Below are 14497 nucleotides of genomic sequence, written 5' to 3'. Positions count from 1 at the left end.
CCCGTGTTTTGAGAACGTCATTCTTTTTCACCTGGCCTTTTTCACCTCTGAAATGAGCCCAGCACTAACCACAGGAATATTGCTCACTCAGAGGCCGCTATGCAGGCCTGTAAGAGTACCGTCAGGAATCTTCTGCCTGTGTCTGTTCAAGGAGGCCAGCGCAGCTGATCTGCAAGGCCTGGGGCCTAATTCTTCAACATGAGTGAAGCTAGATGGAAACTTCTTCCAAACACTTCGGGTCACGCAGAAGTCAGAATGGAGAAAACATTTGCTGTAACTGGTAGCAGAAGTAGACAGTAGGCAACCCCAAACTGCAGTTAAATGCATGTTATGAGATTAGCTATGCATATCAAAAGATTCAAAGACTGATGCAACCTGTATGGTTTCTGTCAGAGCCCCAGTTTTGGCTTTCCTCTTTAGAAAATAAATGTTTCTGTATCTTCATCGGTGGAAGATTTTAAAAGAAGAGCGAAGCAGGTGTCAGGAATAATCCCCATACCATCCCTGCTGCCAGTGTCCTTGGAAGCCAAGACGGGATTGACATTTTCCTCTTTTAATTATGTTCGTTTTCATTTTCTGGCTGTTCATAAGGAAGCCATTAGCCTGGAACATACTCTGGGGCCGTGGAAAATTAACCCCAGCCGTGTCCAGGCTCCAGCAGATGGGTGCTGCTCTGCACAAGCTGATGCATTTGTTACTGACATCCCGTCCTGAAGCCGAGGGCAGAAGGCTGAAAGCTGGATGTGCCTTGGAGAACAGTCTGTCCTGCCTTCCTCGGGGTTTATCTTCTTAGGCCTTGCAGAGATGGATTTACGGGGGGAAATCAGGAGGAGTGTAATGCCCCTCATCCGTAAGTACCATAGTGTGTTTTGTATCTTGAGGCAGGGAAGTGACCATAGCATCACTTTCTCTCCCAAAGCACCATCGTAAGTGGTTTATAACTAACCCTGAGCTATGGACAGGTAGATAGGATACCTTTGGAAAATCCTGACTACCTCCTACTCCCTGTCTTCAACCCCAAAGCACGTAACATAGTTTCTTGAACCAAGGTAAATCTGCGCTGGCTGGAAACTTTTACCCCAACTAAAGCACAGGTTGATCCCTATGTTGGCAGCGGTGGTTTGCCCTGAGAACATTAGTTTGTGTGCTGTTGATCTAGGGCGGCTACCTCCAGGCTTTCGCCTTGAAATTTTTATCTCAGGGCATGTTTGGTTAGTGCTTTTGCCCTGGTTTTACCTGTTCTCTGAATTATATTATGCAGTCTCCAGTGCTCCCAGTGCAGCATGTGGCTGTAATTTGCCCAAGACTCCTTCCGTCCTGTCACTCCAAATGCTCTTTATTTAAATTAAGGCTGCATTTCATGGGGAAAATCAGCAGTGTTATGGCGAGTCAAGCAGAAGTATGAGGTCAGTCGGCATATCTTAACAAGAGAGAAACCTGTGTGTTGAAGATTTTATCATGCTAAATGCCTTTGGTTCAATTTAGGGCACTCTTTCACCAAGGACTAAGTCCCTCAGGATTAAGGACCACTTTAGTCACATTAGGACCACTTTAATCCTAAATGAGGACATCCATTTGGGGCTTTAATACACATTGGCTTCCCGTGGTCAGGTGAATTGGCTTAACTTGCTGAGTGTCCCCTTGCAGACAAACCCTAAATCTCCTTTGTTTTGCATTTTTGCAGTGTCCTACAGCAAAGGACTGCTGCGTCACACCTGCTATGCCACGTGTCTAAAATCCTCTTTCCTTCCCTAAGTCACTGACTCATCCCTCTCATCAACTCTTGACTCTCTTTGCAAAGTTTTGTAGGCTGCAAGCTATATAAAGAAACAAATTGTGCTCGACTGTATAAGCAAGCAGCCTGAAGGTTTTTTGTTTTGATTTGTTTTTATTTCTTTTTTTTTCTATGCAATGTCAGAAAACAATTTGCCCCATCTTCAAACTTTCTGAAACACTTGACTCACATTCCTGAGTTATCAAGACTTCTTTATGCCTCGGAATTACTGCATATGCCGATACGTTACTCCTTCATTCACTGCCTTTTTTATTCAGAGTTGATCACTTTTTCAGAAACACTATAGATGATGTTACAATTAGCTTATTTCACACAGAACTAGCACATTCATCTACTCTCTCACTGTAATTAGAGAGAAAAGTAGCACATCTGAAAATAAATAGCCCAAGCATGAGGTGTTTTTGTGGAACAATACAGAGCAAGTGGGTGGACAGGAATGTGGAAATAAAGCCAGGAATCTGAGTGGTAAAAATTGGCTTATCTCCATTAGCTTGCTAGAGCTACAATCGTGTGAACTCTCAGATTTGGTGATAAGCTATGAAATGATTAAAAATGCATAGTATAAGGAGAAATTTATCCTTCTAAGCTGTTCTTTCAGAAGACTTCTGCTGGCAACAGCACAGCTTAGAGACAAATGGTCTAAACTTAGGTTTCTGTAGTTGCCATTCTGGCTGTAACCCACAGGGCCTTACATCAGGGGAACCACACAAAACGGAGGGTCTCTGTGACAGATGGAGCGACTGGAGGTGCACAGGAGGTAAACGAAGAGAATTCTCCCTGTTGGAGTGATCTGAGCGACCTGGAGATATGATGACTCAGACTGACAGCTTATGACTTGTAATTTATGCCATGGAGTAGTGGAGAGAGAACAATATTGAAAAATTCCTTGGATTTTCTTCTCCTCTTGCTAGCACAGCTGGTTCTTTTCCTGACTTAGATTCTGGAGTGCTTTTTTCAAAAATGCCAACACTTCTTTAGAAAATTTGGGATGCAGGTTCCAAATTCAAGGTGCTACTGGAAGTTTTATTCCCATCCTGACAGTCATCACTAACTTGATATCGCAATTCTCCCACGCCACAGCTTCTGTTTATAGTTTCTCACAGGCAGCTTTCTAGTTTGTGTAAATTGGTTGGCCTTCCTTGGCATCTTCCAGATCATGGACAGTACTCAATAAACAACCACGCACCTAAAATCTGTTTTAGCCATCATTATGTTGGCACTAATAGGAGAAAAGCAGATCCTTGTGATCCAGCTTCCTACTGTAGTATCCATGCCTAGAAATGTCTCCTGAAGCGAGAGCTTATCTGCTTGTTTAGTGCTGTTTAAGGGAGTCTGGTCATTAAAATGTATCAATCTTTACTTGAGAATTTTGTTTGTCTTTTCTATTTCCCTGTAAGTCAAAAGATTTCAAGACAGCTACCATATCCTTAGAAAAACCTCGTCACTGCTTTCCTATATTTATTAGTCAGAAGTCTGCTAAGGCCTTTTTTCCTTATGACTCTCCAGACATGCTCTTCCACTCTTGCATTTATTTACTGCTTTTGGCTGACAGCAGCTTTTCAACCTGCTTAATATAGCATGTAAATATCATGAATTTGCAGAATATGGAGAATCAAAGGAGAGAATTACGTCTTACTATGGCCTTCTTCATTTCTCAGGCTAATTAAAATGGTGCATGCTTCCGTTATTGAATTGGAAACAAGATTATTTTTTTTTTTTTAATTTAGGTTAAGTTAAAAGGCTAAGAGTACTCCCACATACTTACATAGGAAATATTATAAGCATGAATCATCTTCATTGCGTTTTCTTCCTTCTTGATGCTAACGGTTAGGCTGGCGATCTCTCCCAGCAAGGATGTTGTTTTGTGTGCTCTTCCATTCCCTGACGCGTCTGATGGCTGGGACTGTGACCAGTACTTGGTTTTCAGAGTTGACAGCTCAGTTTCACACTTATATTGCTCCTGTCCAGCAATCTGGAGGACAAAGAATTCATGCAGAGCACTATTGAACTGTTAGTGTAACGACTATCATTAGGACATTGTTGGGAAGCAAGACATTTCTATCTTTTTCATATTTGATTTATCTAAAACAGCTCATTTTTCATTTATTATTTAATGAAGTACATCAGCAAGATTATTTGGTGTAGCTAGCTCAGGTTCCCTACAATGAGTGATCCAACAGTCAGCAGTATTGTCACTGACCACACAGGAAGACCACAAGAGCACTAGTAAGGACCAGAAGTTGCTCAAAATTGTTAACGGTGATAAAGTTGAGATGCCTGTCACCTTTCAGAGAATATCTGCATCTTGGGGGAGGCTGAGATGGGAAAAGTCAGAATTAAGAGCCTGAGAACTTGCATGGTGCTTCCCCCCTCAGACAGGATGGGCTTTCTGTGCTCATTGCCCAGGGAGAGCCATCAGGGACTGTCATCACCACTTATCTGCAGACAGAAGGACATGAGTAATGCTTTGGATGTCACTCTGCACCCCTCCTGCTGAGGTGCTGCTGCAGCAGAGACACCAACACCCTCTGGAACCCAGGGTGGCAGTGGCAATGCTATCCCACTGCCTCACAGACAGACCCCTGGCCATAAGAGACACTGTGGCCTTGGCTAAAAAGAAATACAGAGCTCAGCCTGAGGACTTTTTATCCTAGATATTCGGTGATTCTTCTGTTATTTGGAGCACCTTCCATCTCCAATCCTTTCACGGGTTCTCCCTTCTATAGGTGCTCACTGTCTAGTGTATAAGGATGCTAAGTCTGCATGCTTCTTAGTGATCTATTCCTCTTAGAGAGAGAAAGAAAATGTAGGGGGTTCCTGTTTTTTTGTTTGTTTGGTTGGTTGGTTTTGTTTTTGTTGGGGTGGATGGTTTACTTTGGCTTGGCTTTTTTTACTTTCATATCTTAAAGGAAAAAAAATATTTGTCCTTTGGCCAATTCCAGACAAAAGGGATGGCTGCCAGAGATATCAGAGTTATGAAGGTCTGACAGGTGACTGAATGGGGGCAGGAAGAGGGGAGTTGCAGGGGAACTCATCTGAGATTTGTCTCTCTTATCCATAACTGGATAATCACTGGCTATGCCTGCAGCTCTCCATACCCTGTGCTTGCTCTTGCTCAGCAGGAAGCCTGAAGGCTGTACGCAGGGAACATAAGGAGCGCTTTGGGTGTTGGATGAACAGGTCAAGGGACTGTAAGAGGAGCCTGAGGGGGAGGAGGATTTAGGGCAGGCTGGGGGCAGTGTTACAAGAAACGCAGCTGAGAGTTGGATTACATGTACAGATTAGTGCTCAGGACAATGAAAACACATTTGTGAGGCATCAGGCTTAATTTGCTTTACTGCTAATGGAATAAGTTGTTTCTCCCGTTAGCCCCAATTGTTGTTGCTTTGTTTTTGTAGTGGCTCCCTCATCAGCAGTGACATGAGAGGCAGACACAAACTTCCAGGGCCACTTGAAATTCTCCCATGGCAAAAAATGCCGTTTCCTAGCAGGGGAACAGCTCCCTGACAACTGCAGGAAGCAAATGGAAGAGTCAAAGCGTGTGTGTGTGAGTGTGCATGTGTGTGTACATGTGTGCATGCCAGCAGCAGACCTCTCAGGGCAGTGATCTGTGCAAATTAGAAGCAGAGGTCCCTAACGAGCCAGCCCAATTTAGCAGAAAATTTATCAGAAGTGTGGTGTTTAGCACCTTCTCTTACTCTTGGCTTTTGATGTGTTTAGTGTGGGTGTTCTGCAAACGTGAATAGGCTTTATCAAGCTGTGACCTTGAAAGAGCTGCTTTTATGCAAGAAACCAGGCTATGCTTGTGTAAAAGTCACTAGCAGTCCACCACGAAGTTATTTGCCATTTGCTTAGTGAATGGAGTGGTGTTTTTTTTTTGTTTGTTTGTTTGTTTTTTCACTTGGCAGAGTGCCTAGTTCAGTTAGTACCAACCAGAGACTAAGTCTAGATCTGTTACCTACTTCCAGGAATAGCGTTTGCAATGCTGTTCCCTTTGTCAAGGTAACTGTGTCACCCTTTGGCAGTTCAGCTTTATGTGCTTATAAGACTTGAGCTTTACTGAAGTTGTAAAGTAAATGGCAACAGCAACAACATTTCTGTGAGCCTCGAGGAAAGTGGTGGGCTGCTACAAAGTGAGAAGACTTGGGATAATAAACCCCAGGCTTCCAGAATCCATGTTACTCATCAGGTATGTGATCTGATGTATAGTACAATGGAACTCTGCAAGGACCTGAATAAGGGATTACTGTGCTTTGTCACGGAACAGATGGCAGCTGGAAACCCTGGTTTCAGAGAACAAACCCGATGCTTTGCACACTAGTCATTTCACCAAGCTGAAAGATGCTGCAACAATATTCTTTGCAGACAGGCAGTGGACAGTCTGCAGACAACGATCCAAAGCCAAAAAGGAGCACAAGTTTACTCTGCAGAAATAGGAAGACCATACTTTATTGTTATCCTAATCTAGGACTGTAAAGAACTAGCTGTAAAAAGTGAAATAGAAATTACCTATCTAACCAGTAACACTCTCCTTTCCTTCTAAGAATTACACTAGGGCCAGAGTCCTTGCTGCTTTGTCTTGTTCCACTCGCCAGGAAGTTTTAGGAACTCTCTGAGAAGATAATTGGTTGCAGCTTTTATGATTTTACCACTGGAATGTTGTCAGGAGAAAATGTATGCCTGGAGATGCTGCAAGGTACTGTGCTGCCAAAGAAAGTGGCTCTTTGTAAGTGAGGAATTAGAGATCTGTCTCATCTCAGCTTTGTTTGCAGGACTTTGTTGAAAATGCTGACAAAAGGATACATCTACACAGACAGCTTAACATGCTCATGAACTACACATTTGATTATCAGAAAGAGTTGTCAGGTATTTATTGTGGAGACGGAGGAGAAAGGAGAAGCAGATTGCTAATACAAGACTAGTGCTTATTACCCAGCTAAGCTTAATGATGTAAGATGTAAGCTATGATTGCAAATCTCCAGTGCTTGATTTACACCATGAAAGAACTTGGGCTCAGTCATTCAAAAGTATGTCACTGTTAGAAGTGGGCAATTTGTTTGAGAAAGACGTATTGCTAAAACTCAGCAGCATGCTAATCAATTTTATTGCATTGTAAATCGATTGTATTCCTGATGAATTGTTTCTGATCGCACACATTTTAACAGGTTGCAGATAGCTTAGTATTGATGAGTTTCCATATTAATTTTTTTTACTAGGTCTGGAAAACATCTTTCAGGGGCCCAAATATTTAGAATACCAGCAGTTTTGGGAAACTGACCAGAGTTTACATTTTATATTGCATTACTGTGCTTCATGTGCCCACTTTCAAGGTTAAAACTGTCGAAGTTCCTCTCCAAGAAAAAGCTGTGATGCATGGCATGTCGGACTCATGCATTGGAGTGCTTTGTGTCAGCTGAGAAATCTTTGGGGAAAACATTACTTCTGACAATATCCTTTTTAATCTTTTGTATCACAACAGCAAAGACACATAAAATGTCACAAAAACAGACACCGTCTCTAGTCTAGGAAATATCAGGCTACTATCTAGCTGGTAGGTAACCAGCTGGTGGATAACCAGACACTGTGGCCACAGGTAACTGCGAGCAGCAGCACAATAACAACGTTAGTACAAAGCATGGGTAGAACTTGGCATCAGCTCATACAAACAGATTTAATAGCAGGCGACTCTGCAGTACAAGGCTCTGCAAACTAGCGTGACCTTAACCCAGTAAGACCTAGAATTCATCCCCGTGAGATCACAGATAGATTGCTTCCAGATTCAGGCTGGATCACATGGAGGCCATGTAGCTGTCTCTGCACAGAGAGCATGGCTACCGTGTCCCACATTTAATTCTGCCCCAGATAACCAGGAGGATATTGCCATTGCTTTGGTTTTATAAGGGTTAACAGCTTGCCTGTGTTTCATGCAAGCTAAAAAAGACAAGAATGTCTTGATCCGATGGCTAGGATGGCAGCATTTTGCCAGAAGTCTGCTCTGTAGTTGTAATGCTTCATCCCAGTTTTTATTAGAGACTCTTTCGCCTTTTTCTTCTTTTGTATATCTAGGAGCTAATTTCCATTTGCAAAGTTATTTCAGCTGGATCAGATAGCTAGGCTTTACTTCTTTTAAAATGGCTGAAAATTATTTACATCTATTCATTGTGAAAAGAGCCCCCAGAGTGCTGGGCATTCACAGCAGAAAACTATTTTTAGTCCATTTTCTTAAGGAAACAATGCCGACTCAGCCAAGTTGTTTGTTCCCCCATCTATCAATTTAGTCCTAATAACTATGAACCTGCAGACCGATTTCAGCCAGATTTGGCAAATTTGCTCTGTTCCTGCGAATCATGTAAAAATGTGTGGTTAGATAGAAAGAACCTATTATTTCCTTCATGATGCAGGGAAAGCAGGAAGAATTCAGCCATTGTTTGCTCTTTTGGGCAAGAGCAGGCTGGCCCGTTAGGCTGTGCTACTAATTGACCAGGTGCAGAGCTCAAATACAGCTACAGCACATCTGGCCCCTGCCTGGCCTGGCAATTAGTGCACCAGAGTGAGGTGAGACTACTGTAGGAGAGCCGAGGGATGTGTGGATTGATGAGGGGGAAGCTAGGGTTATTGAGCGAGGCTTTGTAGGAAATATGTAGAGAAACAAATCTGCAGGAGATCTGGCTTCATTAGTTCTGCTGCCCACAAAATACCGTCTTCTCTTTCCCTCTGGAGCATCTTACTCTGAACTTTTTTGCCATTTATATTCAGAAATCTCACCTGAATGACTCAGATCTTTTCAGCTGGCAGTTTGAAGATGTCATTGCCATTCAGCCTACATTTGCTGGATAAAAATGACAGCCACCTTTCTGGGCACCTCCTCCCTCAGCTACTTTGGGAGCTCAGAATCCCAAGCAGCACGCTCCATCCTCCCCACACACACATTGTCTGTGTCACTTTTTGTCCTTTTTTTCTTTGGGGTAATAAATACTGAATATACATCTCACGCTGGAACTGGGGAACTTTTATGATGACAGTCATGATTTGTGAAAGTGCCAGCTGGCTATGTCTGGATCATTTCTCTTGTAAGATATAAAGAATTGAAAGCATGCATTAGCATGTACCTGCTAAACAATCTGCTTTTCAAATTAAAGTTCTTCTAATCTCAAATACACACAGAAGTGACAGGATGGCCACCTGAGGAGAGGAGAGGGGAAGAAAGGGAAAATTAGAAGAAAACTAGTAAAAGGAATGTTTGGGACTGCACTTATGGTACGTATGAGTCAGGTGAAGGACCAAAAAAGAAAAGGGGCAGATGAAATAAGGGACTGGAGATGCAAAAAACTGCACAGGAAAGCAATGTGGGTTGTCTTTCCAAAACACCTTAAAGTTTCACACCTTCTCTGTAGCATCCTTTTGTTACCAGACAAAGGAAAGCCGAGAGGAATGCTGCATGGTATCAAATCGTTTTGTTTAGTACCTTTCATTCCCTTGTTACAAATCTTACCATCTTACTCACTTTTTGACATCTGCTGAGCACCTGGCAGATGTCTTGGATGAGCTGTCAGCAAATGCGCTTGCATGTTGGGTGCCACAAATTGATTTGACAGCTAAACCAGACAACTTAAACAAAAATTGGTTACAATCAAGACTGAAGTCTATCTTCTGCTTGCCAAATTAAAACCCTGAAAAGCGTAGGTTCATTTGACACAAATATTCCCTTCAGCCTCAGTGGAAGATTTTGCTTAGGAGAAAGGTAGAGGAAAATGTAATCTAACCCTCCAACATTACTGTTCCTGCTTCCGCAGTGAGAAAACACCAAGGAGGCGGGCGCCCCAGCGACCTGTCTAAAACGTTTTCTGGGACAGCTGAATCAAACTTTCCTTGGCATACGACTAATTAAACACAAAGATCAGGTAGCGGCATCTTCTTGGGAATATTTTAATCATTGCCAGAATCAGGGATTCATTCTCATTCTTTTTGCTCTAAGTAAACGGAACTCCTTACCCCACCCCCTTGGGCACAGCTTGTGCAGGAGAAGCCCTGACATCGCCCCATGAGATATGCAGCGAGGAGGAAGGTGAGCCGGTTCCCTGCACCTTTCCCAAGTGTTCCAGTTACAGCTTCACTTTTCTGAATCTGGCCTTGTACTGGGTCTGGCTGGGATGTTAATTTTCCCTGCAGCAGCCCATACAGTGCTGTCCTCTGCACTTGTAGCTAGAACAGCCGTGGTATCACACCAGTGTTGTGTCTGCTGCTGAGCAGTGCTGGCACAGCATCAGGACTCTCTCTAACCCTCCTAGGGGTGGGCAAAAAAGTGAGAAAGAAACATCACCAGGGCAGCTGACCTAAACCAACCAAAGGGATATTCCATACCATATGATGTCACACAGCAATAAAAGGTGGAAAAAGGAAGAAGAGGGGAGGGGTGGGCTCTCGTTGCGAAGACGTCTGTCCTCCCAAACACCAGCTACGTGTGTTGAGGCCCTGCTTCAAGGATGTGGTCAAGCATCGCTCATTTGTGGGAAGTAGAGAGTAATTTCTTTCCTCTGCACTTCCACATAGCCTTTACTTGTTTTGTTTTGTTTTGTTTTGTTTTGTTTTCCCTTTCCCCCTCCCTTTTCCCCTTTCCCTTTTTTCCCTTTAGTTTAATTGTTTAATTAATATTAATCTTTCCTTAATAATTATTTTTTCCCTTTAATTAAATTATCCTTATCTCAGCCCGTGAGTTGCTCTTTCCTTTACTTCTTCCCCTCCTCTTCTAAGGAGGGGGAGTGAGAGAGAGGTTGTGGTGTTCAGCTGCCTAGCACGGTAAAACCACCACAGGCCTTCAAATATATATATATATATATTTTTTTTTTTTTCCAGATGAAATCGTTTGGCACAGTCAGTTTGTATTTGCAAACAGTCTTGAGACGACAGCAGTCACACTGGCAGTTCTACAGGTGGTTTTTGGATAGCCTTTTTACCTGTTCTTCTTAGGGCTTTCCCTGGAGGTTACCGTTCATTCAGAGCTCGCTGCATACATGTGCCACAGCCAACGTTCCTTCTATCAAGCCATATCTTCATCTTTCTCTGTCGGTATTTCCTTTACAACTATATTGCTTCCAAACATTTACAGTAACGTTATTAGATCCATCTGGTATTCATCATATTCCTCCCAAACTGTTCCAAACCCAAATAATGTGTATCACAAGCAAATTTTACTACCAGACCATTCATCCTCCCAGACTCTGAATAATACACTGAACACTGGCTCCAGCTCGGGTCCTTGGGGCATCTTGCTATTAACCTTTTTCCATTTTAAGAGGTAGTAATTTATGCTAGCTCTTTGTAGTCTCTCCCTCAGCTAGTTTTTAATTCATGACAGAACTTTACCTTTCACCTCTGATTCTCAGGTTCCTTTGCAGCCTCTTTGAAAAAGACTTTTTTGACAGTGTTTTTAGGCTCTAAATTAATCGCGTCCCCTCACTCTTCCTCAGCCATTATTATAATACTTCTATAATGTTTGTCTTAGAAAACGAATGCTTTTCCCACCTCTAGCAAGTGACTTTATTTTGGCTTACCAAAGCCAGTGCACAGGGGGCCTGTGTGCTTGCTTTCCTCCCCCTATCATTGTGAATGTTTGCTTCCAGCCTATAATAGTCCCCCAACTGCCTAAGAAATGCACCTTTAATTCTTTACTTCAACGATGAACTCCATAACCTGTACGATTCCTAAAATCAACATGAGATCCCCTTTAAAGAGTGAATACGTTTTCCATTTTCTCCTTGCAAAGCAAATGTTTACCGTAACACATTACCTTGGCTCTTTGAGGCCAGATAAACAGCCCGTTTAATTCACTGTGCACTTTTCATTTTTAGGATGGGTTTTCCTGAATTCAGCTACTTCTTATTTTAGTTCTCACTAGATGTTCTTGTGTCACCTGCTCCCAGTTATGCAACGTGATTTAATTTCATCTTTTCAAGCACATCTCCGGGAGGCTTTTGCCTGCATAACTTCTAAAAAACCAAGATAAAACCCCGAGTTCCCATTCCGTTACACTAACCAGTGTGATAATGGATGTACATAAACCATTCCATATCTCTGCAAAATATTTTTCTTCTTTGGTTATGAATGGGGAAGTTTCCAGTTTTCAAGATTTTAAAATACACTTGGTCACTCTTTGTTCCTGCAAACATCTACAGAACAATGGCCTCATTTTTTTGCTATAGGATTTGCTTAACTTTTCAATATTTTTTAATTCCGTGGGAAAATACCTGCTTATTAAAATAAAAATCTTAGCTGGTAAATCCATGCCTATTTGTATACAAAAGGCAGATTTTAAAAGTGGATGGTTTTCAAACCTTGCAGAAATATTCCTTTTCCAGATCTCTTCTGGAGGCAGGAGGGTGGAAAGATGGCTGCATATCTCCTTTAGAGCTGAGGGCATTGTTAATTGAATTTGTGCAAAGTGGCCTCTTGTGTGATCAGCAGCGGACTGAGGTGACAGTGATGAACTGGCTATACCTGGGCAGCTGGTGAGTAAGCTTCCTTTCATGCCTTTTCCTAGTGACCTCTGTATTTGTGTTTGCCCACGACAGACTGTGTGGGAGGTTTGTTTTTCCTCTATTTTACTTTGTCAGTCAGTCGTGTCAGACTGTGTCAGTAACACCATAAATACTTTTGTTCTCCTTTGCAGCAATTGCCTCTGAGATCAATTGAAGGCTTTCATTGCTTTATTGTTTTCAAAACTTTCTTAACCACAGAAACCCATTCCTCAGCAGCAAATGCTTAGAAAAAACAGCGCACATGAAAGGATGCATTGAGCAATGTAGCCTGTGTAGCCTGTCTTGCCTCAATTATCAACGCGGCATTAATGGGAGCAGGTTGTTGTCCTCCCAGCAGCTTCCTGGATTCTCACCAATGTCTTGAGATTCAAGGGAAAATTCCAGCCACTTAACATTTTGATCCATTAGGCGAAGCATTTGACTCTGTTGAACTTGAAGAATGATTTTTCCATTGACTTCAACAAGTCTAGATCTGGTCTGGTGCAGCTGCCTGGATCTGTAAAGCTCAAATAAAGGTGAAGACTTTGTTTCCTGGACATCCCTTCTGCCTGGAACTGTTGCTATGCTCTGGCACAAAACAAAAGAAAGCAAAATAAAACCAAAACCAACAAACAAAAAACAACAAACCACCTGTGTGGACTTACAGACTTGTTTCCTGTTGAGTCTGGCTTACAACGTCCTCGAAGATGTATTTTCTGCCAAACAAGGCCAGCTGCCAGTGAGGAAAATGGGAAATTAGTCATACTAGAAGACTTCTGAATTGTTTTAAAATTCAGACCCTGACACTAATGGCTGTAGTACAGAAAAAGGAGATGCTACTGCTGTGTACATTAGCAGATCCGAACCCACCCAGCTTAGCGTTTCCCCACCTAGACCTCACAACCTGTCAGAACAGCAGTTTGGAAATCTCCTGATACAAAACGTACAGTCAATTCACACCAGCAAACAGGCACCCTTCCTACTCTCCTCTAGTGAAATTCTTACCTATGTTTGTATATCTGAGAGATATCACCTTGGATTGGCACATTAACCATTTACTGAGGCGCAGGTCAGGGCACGCAAAGTATCGATAGGCACGAACTGGCTGTGTCCATGCCTACGCTGAGAACTGGGGGACTGATCACTGGAGCAGGAAGGCTCTGGAACAGCTCTGTGGCTGGAGGCCAGGAGTCTGACTTTCAAAAGTCTGTGAGGAGAGTTGCTCCTCTGCTGTTTCATTCTGACATCAGTCAGGAATAACTGTTTGCTAACAAGCTTAATGTCTGTAGCTGGACTTGCACACAGTTTTCAGGATTGCTCTTGTTACTGCCACAATCGAACCTTGCCAAATATCACATGCACTCAAATGAAGCATTTGCAACTTCAAGGAGTTTACACAATGGAAAACTTCACCCATGCTGGCAGGAAATGTACCCGGTGGGTACAACTTACAACATTCGAACAATATTATTTATTTTCCCTTCCAAGTGAAATGCAAAGGCTTCTGTCCCATAGCCTTTCAGAAAATGCCTTCCAAATATAAATTCAGTGCCTTATCTTACCTTTTGCTTTCATGGTCCTGAAAGAATGAAAGTATTTGATGTCAACAATTTTTGTGTCTTAATGTTTAGACATTTTTTTCCTGTTACTTGTATTCAAAGGAAAAGAATAACAAACCTAACCCTAGCAAGAGAAACATGGATCCTATTCCCACTCTGGGAAAGGAGAACAGGTTCCATGCAGGGACCTAGCATCTGGATCTGAAGTGCTCTACGCTGTATGCAATAGTTATGGAGAAAGAGCTACACAAGAGGTGTGCCAGGGCCTCACCCAGAGCCGAGTGAAGTAAGTAGAAACTGGCTGCAATGGACAATGTATTACATCTTCCATCTGCAATAACGTAAGACTTTAAAAAGGGAAATGGCCCATGGGTGTGGAATATTTCTGATAATCCCTTGTGCCCCACAGGTTTCTTTCTCTCCAATTCCAGAGAGAACCCCTCGCTAGCAACCTAAATAAATAAGCTTGCATTGGTAGGGAAGGATAATGTAGCCCACAGTGCACTGAATTACACTTTCTTAATAGCTGTATTATCCTCTTTGCCAACTGAACTGCATCTGGATGCCAAATTCTGCGGAGACCTGTATCATGTCTCTGTAAATATACTTACTGAATACGGTAAACTTTA

The 14497-nt window shown here is 42.5% G+C and overlaps 1 long non-coding RNA gene across 1 annotated transcript; it reads right to left on the bottom strand.

Annotated features, from left to right (window-relative positions):
• Nucleotides 1-12480: 12480 nt before the first annotated feature.
• On the bottom strand, nt 12481-14225 carry LOC121065652. The gene is made up of 2 exons (XR_005817226.1): nt 12975-14225; nt 12481-12897 (listed from the first exon to the last, which is right to left on the bottom strand). It is a non-coding gene; the product is annotated as an uncharacterized LOC121065652 (long non-coding RNA).
• Between the last annotated feature and the right edge of the window lie 272 nt (nt 14226-14497).

This window comes from Cygnus olor, chromosome 2 (assembly GCF_009769625.2).
Source record: "Cygnus olor isolate bCygOlo1 chromosome 2, bCygOlo1.pri.v2, whole genome shotgun sequence".
NCBI classification, from domain to species: domain Eukaryota; kingdom Metazoa; phylum Chordata; class Aves; order Anseriformes; family Anatidae; genus Cygnus; species Cygnus olor.
Note: the sequence above shows the minus strand (reverse complement) of the source record. Positions and strands in the feature narration are given on the sequence as shown.